This window comes from Curcuma longa, chromosome 11 (assembly GCF_044706935.1).
Source record: "Curcuma longa cultivar G26 ecotype Majalengka, Jawa Barat chromosome 11, ITB_CL_G26_1.1, whole genome shotgun sequence".
Taxonomy (NCBI): Eukaryota; Viridiplantae; Streptophyta; class Magnoliopsida; order Zingiberales; family Zingiberaceae; genus Curcuma; species Curcuma longa.
The window spans coordinates 2,455,662-2,470,253 of record NC_133871.1 but is presented as its reverse complement, the minus strand read 5'-3'; the positions used below and the strand labels follow the sequence as shown (position 1 = coordinate 2,470,253).

The window sequence follows — 14,592 nt, the reverse complement described above, 5'->3', positions numbered from 1 at the left end:
AAGGGAGGCGGCGGAGCGCGATCGCGTGCGAGGCAGCAGGGGATGATGATCGCGTGCGAACCGAAGGGAGGCGGCGGAGGAGCGCGCGGCAGGGGAGGGCGATCGGCAGCGGGGGGCGCGCAGGAAGCGTCAGGGAGGGCGATCGCGGCAGCAGAGAGGCGCGCGCAGCAGGGACGGCGACCGCGGTGGAGCGCAGCAGCAGAGAGGCGATCCGAGGCGCAGCAGGGAGGGCGATCGCGGCAGGGAGGGCGAAGAGGAGGGCGCGCGCAGCAGGGACGGCGATCGCGGCGGAGCGCGCAGCAGAGGAGGGCGATCCGAGGCGCAGCAGAGAGGGCGATCGCAGCAGAGAGGCGCGGCAGCAGAGAGGCGATCGCGAGGAAGGGGGAAGAATCGCGGCGGATGGGGAAGAAGAAAGGTCGCGGGGTTAGTCGCGGGGTTACTGTCCACGAGAAAAAATACCGCCGCGCGTGGGAATGAGTTTTGGCGATAACCGGGGGAGGGGTAGGGTATGAAAATAGGGATATCATATCCTTATTTGGATATCCATTCCCGTCTACCAAGCATTAAGAATGGGAATGAAATAGATTTCATTCCCATTCCCCTCTCCTAAACCCGCCTACCAAGCTTAATAAACATCCTATTCCCGGCCTCCTCCTAGACTTCTACGAATGATCTTTTGATCTATTGATTTCGCCGAAGCACGTGTTTGGATCGACGGTGAGACCTAGGTTCCATCGCTTGCGCGATTGCTCCATTGTTGTCGCAGTAAGCAAGTAACGCTTCAACAATGGTTGGAACCATTCTAAGTTCAGTGATGAACTTCCTGATCCAAACCGCTTCGTTTGCTGCTTCACAAGCTGCAATGTTGTCTTATTTGAAACACTTTCAACTTATTGCGCCATAATTTAAAGTGAATATGTACCCAGACTGAGACTTGGAATCATCCTGGTCTGTCTGGTAGTATCCGTATACCCGCATGTAACCATATCACTTTCTCCATGTACCAAAATAAATCATTATTTCCTCGCAAGTACTTTAATAATTATTTTGACAGCCGCCCAATGATCTATTCCTAGATCTAATCGGTATCCGCTCGTGACACTCAGAGCACATGATACGTCGGGCCTCGTACACATCATAGCATACATGATTGATCCTATTGCCGAAGCATAAGGAATCATACTCATGTAAATCCTCTCGTCTCTTGTCCGTGGACACGTAGACTTCGAAAGGTGAACCTTTCTCGGATTCAAGCATGCTAAACCACTTTTAGCACCTTGTCTATATGTGTAGACTGCGAAAGACCAAGCAACCTTTTCGATCTATCTCTATAGATCTTAATCCCGTGGATTTAGGTCGCTTCTCTCATGTCTTTCATGGAGAACAATTTGACTAACCATAGTTTGACTGACTGTAGAACAGGCATATCGTTTCCTTTTATTAATATGTTATCAACATATAATTACAGGAATACGATCGCACTCCCACTAACCTCTTTATACACAAAGGGTTCGTCGGATTTTGTGAGAAATCAAACTCTTTGATTGCCTCATCAAAACGGATATTCCACCGAGTTCCAAACTTGGCATTAATGAAATCCGTTTCCGACTTCATGGTTGTAAACCATTTATCCCTTTCTGAACTTTTCAGAACTTCTTCATGATCAGTAGTTTACTCATGCTCGATGAGTAACACGTAATCTGATTCACTTACGAGAAATCTATATTTCTCCGGAATATTACGTGTCCTACTGGATCCACGAAGAGGTTGTGTCTCAATAGGTTCAGCCGATAGCTCATCACTATGAGCAATCGGTTGTGGTTCGCGACTAGGTGTCTCATTTATGTCTATTTGAGTCTTTTGAACTTCACGAAGTTCTAACTCAGCTCCCACTGTTTCCTGCAAGAGAAGCTCTTCCAGGAATACGGTATGACGTGAAACAAACACTTTTGTTCCACGGGAGACTATAATTGGTAACCCCTCGTTTCCTTAGGGTATCCAATAGACATTTATCAGATTTAGCTTCCAGCTAATCTGATACAGTCCTCTTCACATAAGCGGACAACCTCATATCTTCAAGTAAGATAATCGAGGTTTTACTATTCCATATCTCGTATGGAGTAGCAGAGACTACCTTGGTCGAGACTCTGTTTAACAAGTAAACAGTTGTCTCAAGTGCGTTGCCTAAAATGTTCTTGGAAGAATTGCATGATTTATCTTTAACCTAACCATGTCCAACAAGGTTCGGTTTCGCCTCTCAATACCCCGTTACGCTCGGGTGTATACGACGGAGTCCATTGAAACAATATTTCATTGTCTCTAAGATAATCCTGAAACTCTTGACTCAAGTATTCACCACCTCGATCGGATCGAAGTGTTCTAATACTCTTGTCAAGCTGTTTTCTACTTCAATTCTGAATTCTTTGAACTTTTCAAAGTTCTCAGATTTGTATTTCAATAAATACATATACCCTAATCATGAACGATCATCGATAAAGGGTATTGAAGTAGTTATAACCTCCTCGTGTTTGAGTTAACATTGGACCAGACACATCGGAATGTGTACGGCCAAGCAACTCTCCCACTAGTTCACCTTTTTCCGGAAAAAGGTGATTTAATCATCTTGCCTATAAAACATGAATCGCATATATCAAATGAATGTAATTCAAATGATTCCAAACTACCAACCGTTTGGAGTTCGGTCATGCGTTTCTTGCTTATATAGTCAAGACGATAATTTCGTGAGTAGGAGGTTAATTGATTATCTTTTCGAGCACGCTTGTTGTTTGTTTCGATATTGAATGCCTCGTTGGAAATATCTAACACGTAGACATTATTACTTAATGTTCCGGTCTCATAAAGAACTCTATTCCAAATTAGGTAACAACAATTGTTGCCTAAAATCAAATAGGACCCGTTTCTATTTAAACAAGAAATAGAAATGGATATTCTTTATTAAAACCAAACATAGTAATAATTTTTCAAACGAGTCTTTACTGTTCCTTAGGCTCTATATTATCACATATATACGAGCCACACTCAGTATCCAATATACGAGTGGACGAGGAAACAATATTACATTCAATTATGAAATTACAACAAGCGGAAGAGACATCAGATGTCTACTTTCCTTTTATGGACTCTAGATAAAATTTACAATTTCAGATTTTGAGAACAATTCTCAAATTCCTATACAGTCCTAAAGGTATAAGTCAATCAAATTATTGGTATCCTAAATTATGCGCAATAAAAGACAACATGCGTAATCAATTAAATCTAGAAATACAATCGAGTAAATAAGAGAGATGATTTGTAATGTATTTTCATACATTAATTAATCTCATTTATTTTACGAATTCAAAAGCCCTTACTTTGAATTCGGGAGATGGTAGGTATTCTCCAAATGGGTTGATATCCATTAATAGATAAAAATAACCTTGGAGAGAGTCCAACAAGCTATTTTTAGCTATAATGGTAGGTAGCATGTACCGATTATGTATCACGTATACATAACTATCACATTATGCTATCAACTAATTGAATGGTCGCATAAACATCGGGTTGTTAACACATTAACACGTATACATCGTATGTATAACACCCGACTTCACCTCTATCCGCATTGACCTTGGAGAGAGTCCAACAAATCAACGCTTCAAGTTAAAGCCAGCCCGATAATCGTGAGATCATATCTCGATGGTTCTAACATGTTTAATTTCAGGCCGGGCTTGGAGAGAGTCCAACAACCCAAACAAGAAATTAAACTCCGGTTCTAACCATATTATCGGAAGGTGTTAGCTTTAATTATTTGTAAGGGATTTCAGGTCTCATCCTCTTTTCATGCAAACAATTAATTATCTACATGACATGACAATAAATGACATGACATAATTAATGCAACTAATCATGGCAAATTATATGACATGACATAATTAATGCAACTAATTATGATTATTTCCAGCCATAGTTGTCGTAAATCTAATTTAATAAAATATGGTAAAGAATCTGATTTCACAAATCAAAATTCTTTAATTAGATTAGGAAATAAATTTCCATATCTAATCACATATTTTATTTTTAGAAAATATAATCTTTAATTAAGAAAATCTAATTAATTAGGAAACAAATTTCCTAATCCAAATTTCCTAACAAATTAGGAAATTCTACAATTAGAAATTCTAAATTAAATATCAATATTTTCTTTTTAGGAAATAAATTATTAATTAAGAAAATCTAATTAATTAGGAAATAAATTTCCTAATATGAAATTTCCTAACAAATTAGAAAATTTCTATAATTAGAAATTCTGAATTAAATAATAAAATTTCTCTATTTTAGGAAATAAAATTTTAATTAAGAAAATCTAATTAATTAGGAAATAAATTTCCTAATATGAAATTTCCTAACCAATTAGAAAATTTCTATAATTAGAAATTCTAAATTAAAATCTCAAAATTTCCTAAATTAAATTTACGACTAACTACTACACGTAAAACCATTTTACGCGTAGGCCTTGCACGATCCTGGCTCTGATACCACTGTTGGGATCGTCCCGGTGCAATGCGCGTGTTACACGTTTCGTAAACGTGCGCAGCGGAAATAAACAGAAATAATTAAAACTAATTATTATCACAACACACGCATGCATAAGCAGGAAATAACATGTACAAGGCATGACAGGAAATTAAAATTTTTTAGAATAAAATTTATTCTACTTGCACAATTAAAATTTACAGAATAAAATTATTCTAAACGTGTACCTCGCGATGACGATTTGAGCCGTGTTGAATCAATCGAGCGGTCCTCGTCGGAGTCCCGCCTCTACTGGTGATCCACGCCAAGCTCCCGTCTGGACGGCTTCGGAAGCCACGAGTCGCGTCATCGTCTTCGGTACTAGCCGATGATCGATGACGATCGAATCGAGAGAAGCCTTATTCCGGAAACCACGCAACAACGTGTGTCGCGATCGTTCCGGGGCTTTCTAACTATCATCGAGAATCGTATTCTCGATGTAGTTTTCGGTGGTCAACCTTTTGACCGCCGATAACGGACAAATAATCGAAACTCTTTCCGATGTTGATGGAATAATTTTCCGGAAAACTTCATAATAAATGCAAGTAATTGAATTCACAAGCAACAAACCTAACTAGCAAGACTACTATGCAATGTAACTATTCAACCTAAAACAACTAACATCAAGTCCACCGATTAACCTATTCAAGCTTATCAAACTGATACGAAGAAACTCACAATGGCACGCAACAGTGTTTTCACAGTTTCAGAACATGGCTTTAAAGCTAAAAAAAAGTTTAAAACTAATCTCACGAGATATCTAACACAAACCCATCATCAAACAACAACTAAGATATCAATTAGCCAACAAGGATTCAAGTATTGAAGACACAATCTAATCAAAATAAACTAGAAAAGGAACTGCAGAAACAAATGTTCAGAAACTGAATTGCAGATACAAAAAAAAATCAGAAACTCATCCTCCAAACTTCTCCCGATTGCTTCTCCTTGGCTTGGTTGTCAATCAAGCTGTTTAATCCACATTGGAGTCTTCCACGCGGTCTTCTGGTGGTTAGCTAGTTGCTCAGATGTTGTTCAGCTCGAAGAAACCCTCCTCGGACAGAAACAAAGCTGGCTCATGGCTGTGGAATGGCAAAAACTGGGTTCCGAGTTTCCACCGTGCTCCGATCGATTTACTGGTAATTCCGGAATGCTCAGCGCTCCTAGGAGAACCCCTCCACGGATTACGGTGCCGGATTTCGTTGTGGATGGCCGGAAAACGAAGAAACAAGGAAATGGCCGCCGGTGAAACCCTCTCCGTCGAACCTCCTCCGCTGCCGGAAAAATACCCAATCGGCCGGTTTCGGACTCCTCGTGGATCAAGGATTGCAACGGAATTGATTTGGGAGGAAATGGGCTGCCGTGGGCGTACGTCGCTGAGCAGAGCTTCGTCGCGGGCGCGGGTGCGGGACGAAGGTGAACAGTGCGCAGCCACTGTTCACCGATTAAAACTAAGGTTTTATACTGCTGATTAATCCATTAATCCCAGCCGTCCGATCTTGATCCGACGGTGGCAGCTTGATCTGAGGCTCTAGGGCTTCTTAGGGTTTCCAAAAAATTGTGAAATTTTGATCAGGCTCGATCCGAGTCATATCCTCCATGTTGGCTTGATCAATTTGACAAATTTGACTTGATTTGACCGCGGTTGAGCTCGAGTCGGATCCGATTTAGCCCTAAAATCAATAAAAATCCAAATTAATGCCAAAAAATCACCATTAAATCACAAAAATTATATCAAACCTCAAATTATGCAATATGGGACAAATATGGTTAAATCGATTCAATAAATAATCATTTTCATGTAAAAGCCCAAGAATAAATCGATTTAAAATTAATAAAATCCTAATTCATCAAATTCCCCCACACTTACCCTTGAGCGTCCCGCTCAAGTCAACAAAATAAACTAGGATTGTACCCCCCTAGATCATCCTCAATCATGATTTGAAACAATTAAAAGAAAATTATCTAAGCTTGTAAAGTCTCAAAAACTTAAATCCATGGATTAGACTTGTATTTGGTTAACCGCATAGTAAGTTTCACCCTTCTTGACTAATTGAGAAAAATGCATCACACTGAATCTCACGAGGTTGTTTTCAATAGATAAATCAGTGGCTCTCATCCTAATTCTAATTCATGATCAAAAAGAGTGGAGCTCACTCAAGCACTTAGGTTTCATGCATTTCCATAGGCTTGCTTGTTTTCTACTCTCCACTACCATTCATAATTTGGAATCCACAAATATTAAGGTTTATTGAAAACACAAAGGAATCATGAACTGAAATGGATGAAATAGGAATTTAGAATTGAAAATTCAAGAGAAAAGAAATTCAAGAAAGAAAAGTAATTGAAAGTGGAAGGCATGGGTATAAATACATGCTATTAATGAACCTTTGCCCTTTTCTGATGGCTTCCTCTTGTATACCATTTCTTTAAGTGTGTTTTTCGGATTCATGAAGCAAATCTGATCAAAACTCTTGTAGTTCCTCTCCTTGATACAATCCCTCCTCTTCTTTTCTTTTGTTTCTTTTGTTAAACACCCCCGAATGTGCCATTTTTCATTCCTTCTTCGAATCGAGCTCAATCCTTTCACATTTAGGTTTGGCAAGAGTTAACAAATGACAACCAATCATCAAACATCAAAATTCACTTGAGGTTCCATTTCTTGATACAAAACTCATCTTTTCTTCTTCTTCTTTTCTCTTCATCGCCCAAATGTGCCATTTTTCATTTCTTCTTTGAATCTAGCCCAATCCTTTCACATTTAGCTTTCACAAGAGATAAGAAATAGCATCCAATCAACAGAACCCAAAATTCAATTCACATGAACCCGCAAATTCAATGTATCATTGCGCGTTTAAATCTGAAAATTATTGAATTTGAATCTGAAATTTGGCTTGTTCTCCCTTGTTTCTTGCTCTTTTTCTTCCATTCTTTTTGCACAATGAAGCTTGATTGATGAGGCTAATATCCATGCAAAATTTTCATGAAATCCAGATTCGGATTAATAGCAGCAAAATTAGAGAACATATCTGAAAATGAGGCTGAAAAACTGATTTTTCTCAAAATGAAATCTTGCTTTTCTCTCTTGTTTCTTGCTCTTTTGCCTCCATTCTTTTTGCACAATGAAGCTTGATTGATGAGGATAATATCCATGCAAATTTCCGTGAAATTCGAGCTCAGATCAGTCCCATAAAAATTTTTGCAAAACCAGCTGAAAAAACAAACTGCATTTCTGTTTTTTTTTTTTTTTTTTTTGTTTTGGTTCTGATTTTGCTTCTTTTTTTTCTGCTGATATGATGCATTTTGAATCTGATTTGCATCCATAATTCTCACATCTCAATCCTATTTCTTCAATTGAGCTTCAACTGATTTGTTAAAAACAATCCAATCAAGATTTGTTGTTGTTAATAACTTCCTCATCAACTTTTCTTTTCAAACTGTTTTCTTCTCATTTTTTTTTCTGATTTTTTTTTTCTTCAATCTGATCTTGCTGATCCTTCTTCACAAGTTCTTGCATTCCAATTCAGCTTCTTCAATTGATTTGCAACCGAATTCTTTGAAACAATCCAAACCAACTCATGAGGGTAATACATTTTCTTTTCTCTTTTCTTTTTCTTTTTTTTTTTTTTTTCTGATTTCTCTGATTTCCGGCCACTGAATTCTCTTGCTTTTTCAACTCAATGCATTTCTACAAATATAGATCAATCATTTGCCCTTGAAACTGATCCATAAGAAGCTTCCGAGATCAAAATTGGTACAAACCTCTTTGTTTTGGCACATTGAACTAGCACTTTGATTTTCAACTAGTTTCCAAACATCAACATCATCACACATCACCAAATCATAGCATCAAATAATGATGAATATGTTGAGTGCTTTCTTTGGAATTCTCATTAGCTCCTTGCTACAATTCAAAATTTTCACAAAAACTTCTCTTCTTTTCTCAAAATTTTTTTTTTTTCAAAATTTCAAACCTCCTTAAATTTCAAACCTCCTCCCCCACACTTAAATCATTGACCGTCTCGGGCAAAGGAACATCAATAACATTTAAAATACCCATGTCCAAGAGAAAAATAAAAATTAAGCCAAAATGGGGGTGAAAAGGATTAAAGAAAAGTGGTTGAAGCATAGGTGAAACATGGAATTGTATGGTTTATGGGGGGAAAATTTTTAAACCTAATTAAATGTGGACCCATCATAGATATTGTAGCCTTGAAAGAAAACAAGCAAGTTCTAGCATGGCAATCACCTAAGTGCATCACCCAAAATGGCTAACCTCACTAGGTATAAAAATCGCATTTTCTCAAGTTCATCAATCTAGGTTCCATTACTAAGGGTCATGCAAGCATTCAAAAGTGTTCATCCATGGATTTAAATCCTAGAATAATCAATCAAATTTAATCCTCTTTCAAGAGCTTCTAACATGATTTAAAGAAATCCTAGGGGGTACACTTTCAAGGTTCTTATTCCCTACCCTAAACCATGCATGCAAAATCCAAAATGCTCATGAAAATGAATTTTATTACTGATTTAAACTAAAAATGCAAAATAAAAACTAACATATGGTATTAACAATGAAAAAGAAGAGGCTTAAGGTTTTGTTCGGGAGAAGGAGGCAGACGCGGTGCGGAAGAACCACCACCAAAACCTACCCTGTTTTCTCCCTTTTATCGCGATGGAGAAGACCCTGTAGCGGCGCGCGTCGGGTGGAGAAAACCAGGTTTTAGGGTTTTGTTAAACTGGATCAAGTGATACGGGTTGAGTCGAACCAAAATCAAAACCCAAAGAAAACCGGACCAGCTGAAACCCTCAATTGTAGCGAACCGGATTCTTCTTTGGTTTGCTTGGTTCACTAACCAAATGAATTTCGATTTGACCAAAACCAGTTTTGTTCGATTCGTCTTCGCAAGACAAATCTACTCATCTCTTCCGTTTTGCCAAAACCTATTCCATCGTGAACCAAACTAAGTTGGTTCAATTCGGTTCAAAATCGAATCATTCGGTTCACTAACCAAATGGACTCTGATTCAAACGAAATTAGTTTCGTTCGTTTCGTCTTTGTAAAACGAATTCCATCATTTTGTCCATTGTCTGGTTCAACCAGACTTTGTCTCTCTCATTCTGAGAATCTAATTCTCAAACTCGTTTTAAGTCCTTCGAAGAACTTGTTATGCGTGTGACCCAATAGGTTTCCGATTATGTTGGTCGTCCGTAATTAACCATTAATTACGGAACGATCATGAGTGACACCTAGTAGTATATCATGATCCCCAATTGATCAGAAAATCAACGATTGATTCCAGAGCATCTTCTAAACCCTTCAGCAGCTACACTGAATCGTGCCTCGTTCCTTTCACCGTCTTATACCCGCTTGGTTCAGGACATGGTCTATGTGTCGGTCCCCACTAGGCTGACTACGTCACACCTAGCCCAAGCTGCTTTCTTGTCCTGTGGATTCAAGTTACTCGTACACGTATCCAAGAGTATCGTACTCTTAACATGTAATGCTTTGGCCAAAGACTTTTAGTAACAATCCTGACAAGCGGCCGCAGGGTATACGTCTCCTTTTCCAAGGAGCGGTGAATCCTCTGTGGGCTATTCAAACACCTTCGACACTTCGACTTATACCCAATCATCTCGGGTCCACACCTCCTCGGAGATGCTTACTTAAGATGTTAAAGTATAAGTCTCCATGACTAAGATGACTTGAATACCGCAAGTCAAAGGAAACTCGCACTTAAGCTGCATTAAGATCTTCATTGACATATGAATCGAACCATATGAAGTCTCAAGATAGGTCACTCCAATGAACTGGTTACCTTTAACCAGCATCCACGTTTAACTCTCAACATCTAGTGTTGACAGCAGTGAGATCAGCTGCTTGGCTAACCAAGGAGTTCAAAACGTGCTAGTCTCGACAGAATCGATGACGTCCGTGCTCATCAATTCATTGACTAGGGATAATTTCAATATGTTCATAATTGCACATGTAGATATGCTCACGAGTTGTGATCTAATCACAAATTCTCTCATGCTATGAATCGTATTGCGGACATTCAGTATTCGAGTTTAAGATCCGATCAAACACATATGGAATGTGCACTCAAATAGTGAATTGCTATTTATCTAATAAATAGTATAACCGTAAGGTGATTGTCTTAGGACACATCTCAAATCTAAGTTCTGTTGGTGCCCGGGTTAGTTTTAATGTGATCAACTAGATTAACTCTGCTAAGTGTGCAGGAACTTAGGTACGGAGGAAGTCGAGCGTAAGACGTAGCGGACGAGAAGGGTTGCACGGGAAAGTGAGCCGACGGGCTCGGTGCAATCCGAGGGACGCGGAAGCTACGGAAGAGTACGTCGGTGGAGCGAGAAGCACGTGCGCGAAGTCCGAGGGACGCGAAAGCTACGGAAGAGTACGCCGGTGGAGCGAGAAGGACGTGCGCGAAGTCCGAGGGATGAGAATCCGGGAGGAAGCACGCTCGAGGGGCAAAAGGCCGAAGTCAGGTTCGGGTGAGCCTAACTCCGGTTGGCCAAAAATCACCCAATCAAAGATTCTATAAAAAAGTCAACAAAAGTCAAAACTATTAACTTTGACTTTGACCATTAACTTTGCCCAGAGAAGAAGACTTAGACTTGGACCGTTTGGACGTGACGATTGTAAAAAGAAAAAAAAAGAAAAAATAATAAGATTTATCTTTTATCATATAAAAGATAAATACTTATTTTTTATTAAAGATAATTCTCTTTATCTTTTATTAAAGATAAAGTTTATCTTTATTTACTCAACGGCTACGATCAAGTCTATCTCTGATCAACAGTTAGGATCGCATCAACGGATCAATGACCAAAAGAAAGTTCATCTACGATCAACAATCTAGATCTACCGAATAAGAAAGCATCTCACTATCCAACTTACACCGATTAATTAAAGAAGTGAGGTGAATCTTGATATGACATTTTAGCATCACCAATTGTTATCGGGCTCTAGTAGTCACAGTTTACTTTACTTTGATTTGTTCCTTGTCTTGTTTGTTTTTGTTAACTTAAGATGTAAATTAACTCTGAAAAAATTCAAACTGGCGTCGCCCGAACTTGAACCAAACAGAATGCAAAAGCTTTTCACCATTACATTGACTCTTGATAGTATCAAACCAAAAAACTATGAAATAAAATAACCTATATGGCATCACCCCATTACATTTAATCTTGATAGTATCATACCAAAAAACATGAATGGCGTTGCTCAGACTCGAACCGGAGACCTTCAGTGTGTTAGACTGACGTGATAACCAATTACATCACGACACCAAGTTAATTAATTGAACAAAATTTTTCAACCTTTTAAAAAATACAATTTCCATGCTAGTTTCCTAAGGACCTAATTACGGAATATGAAAGCATCTCACTATCATACTTACACCGATTAATTAAAGAAGTGAGGTGAATCTTGATATGACGTTTTAGCATCACTAATTGTTATTGGGCTCTAGTAGTCACAGTTTACTTTACTTTGATTTGTTCCTTGTCTTGCTCGTTTTTGTTTACTTAAGATGTAAATTAAGTTTGAAAAAAAATTCAAACTCGCGTCGCCTGAACTTGAACCAAACGGAATGCGAAAGCATTTCACCGTTACATTGACTCTTGATAGTATCAAACCAAAAAACTATGAAATAAAATAACCTAAATGGTGTCACCCCGTTACATTGAATCTTGATAGTAGTTACATACCAAAAAACATGAATGGCGTTGCCCAGACTCGAACTGGAGACCTTCAGTGTGTTAGATTGGCGTGATAACCAACTACACCATGACACCAAATTAATTATTTGAACAAAATTTTTCATCCTTTTAAAAAATACAATTTCCATGCTATTTTCCTAAGGACCTAATTACGGAATAAGAAAGCATCTCTCTATCCAACTTACACTGATTAATTAAAGAAGTGAGGTGAATCTTGATATGACGTTTTAGCATCACTAATTGTTATCGGGCTCTAGTAGTCACAGTTTATTTTACTTTGATTTGTTTCTTGTCTTGCTTGTTTTTGTTTACTTGGATGTAAATTAAGTCTGAAAAAATTCAAACTGGCGTCGCCCAAACTTAAACCAAATGGAATGCGAAAGCATTTCACCGTTACATTGACTCTTGATAGTATCAAACCAAAAAACTATGAAATAAAATAAACTAAATGGTGTCACCCTATCAAAAACATGAATGACGTCGCCCGGACTCGAACCGGAGACCTTCAGTGTGTTAGACTTACGTGATAACCAACTACACCACAACACCAAGTTAATTATTTGAACAAAATTTTTCAACCTTTTAAAAAATACAATTTCCATGCTATTTTCCTAAGGACCTAATTACCGAATAAGAAAGTATCTCACTATCCAACTTACACAGATTAATTAAAGAAGTGAGGTGAATCTTGATATGACGTTTTAGCATCACTAATTGTTAACAGGCTCTAGTAGTCACAGTTTACTTTACTTTGATTTGTTCCTTGTCTTGCTTGTTTTTGTTTACTTATGATGTAAATTAAGTCTGAAAAAATTCAAACTGGCATCGCCCGAACTTGAACCAAACGAATGCGAAAGTATTTCACCGTTACATTGACTCTTGATAATATCAAACCAAAAAACTATGAAATAAAATAACCTAAATGGCATCACCCCGTTACATTGAATCTTGATAGTATATACCAAAAAACATGAATGGCGTCGCCCGGACTCGAAATAGAGACCTTCAATGTGTTAGACTAACATGATAACCAACTTCACCACGATACCAAGTTAATTATTTGAACAAAATTTTTCATCCATTTAAAAAATACAATTTCTATGCTATTTTCCTATCGACCTAATTACGGAATAAGAAAGCATCTCACTATCCAACTTACACCGATTAATTAAAGAAGTGAGGTGAATCTTGATATGACATTTTAGCATCACTAATTGTTATCGGGCTCTAGTTGTCACAGTTTACTTTACTTTGATTTGTTCCTTGTCTTGGTTGTTTTTGTTTACTTAAGATGTAAACTAAGTCTGAAAAAAATTCAAACTAGCATCGCCCGAACATGAACAAAAAAGAATGCGAAAGCATTTCACCGTTACATTGACTCTTGATAGTATCAATCCAAAAAACTATGAAATAAAATAACCTAAATGGTGTCATCCCGTTACATTGAATCTTGATAGTATCATACCAAAAAACTTGAATGCCATCGCCCGAACTTGAACCGGAGACCTTCAGTGTGTTAGACTGACGTGATAACCAACTACACCACGACACCAAGTTAATTATTTGAACAAAATTTTTCATCCTTTTAAAAAATACAATTTCCATGCTATTTTCCTAAGGACCTAATTACCGAATAAGAAAGCATCTCACTATCCAATTTACACCAATTAATTAAAGAAGTGAGGTGAATCTTGATATGACGTTTTAGCATCACTAATTGTTATCGGGCTCTAGTAGTCACAGTTTACTTTACTTTGATTTGTTCCTTGTCATGCTTGTTTTTGTTTACTTGGATGTAAATTAAGTCTGAAAAAAATTCAAACTGGCGTCGCCCGAACTTGAACCAAATGGAATGCGAAAGCATTTCACCGTTACATTGACTCTTGATAGTATCAAACCAAAAAACTATGAAATAAAATAACCTAAATGGTGTCACCCGTTACATTGAATCTTGATATTATCATACCAAAAAATATAAATGGCATATCTCGGACTCAAATCGAAGACCTTCAGTGTGTTAGACTGATATGATAACCAACTACACTACAACACCAAGTTAATTATTTGAACAAAATTTTTCATCTTTTAAAAAAAACAATTTCCATGCTATTTTCCTAAGGACCTAATTACGGAATATGAAAGCAACTTACTATCCAACTTACACCGATTAATTAAAGAAGTGAGGTGAATCTTGACATGATGTTTTAGCATCACTAATTGTTATCAGGCTCTAGTAGTCACAGTTTACTTTACTTTGATTTGTTCCTTGTCTTGCAT

The 14,592-nt window shown here is 37.8% G+C and overlaps 2 non-coding genes across 2 annotated transcripts; both read right to left on the bottom strand.

The window, feature by feature from the left end:
• Positions 1-12,790: 12,790 nt before the first annotated feature.
• Positions 12,791-12,864, bottom strand: TRNAV-AAC (transfer RNA valine (anticodon AAC)). The gene has a single exon. It is a non-coding gene; the product is annotated as a tRNA-Val (tRNA).
• A 929-nt stretch (positions 12,865-13,793) lies between these two features.
• TRNAV-AAC (transfer RNA valine (anticodon AAC)) lies at positions 13,794-13,867 on the bottom strand. Its single transcript has one exon. It is a non-coding gene; the product is annotated as a tRNA-Val (tRNA).
• Positions 13,868-14,592: the final 725 nt, after the last annotated feature.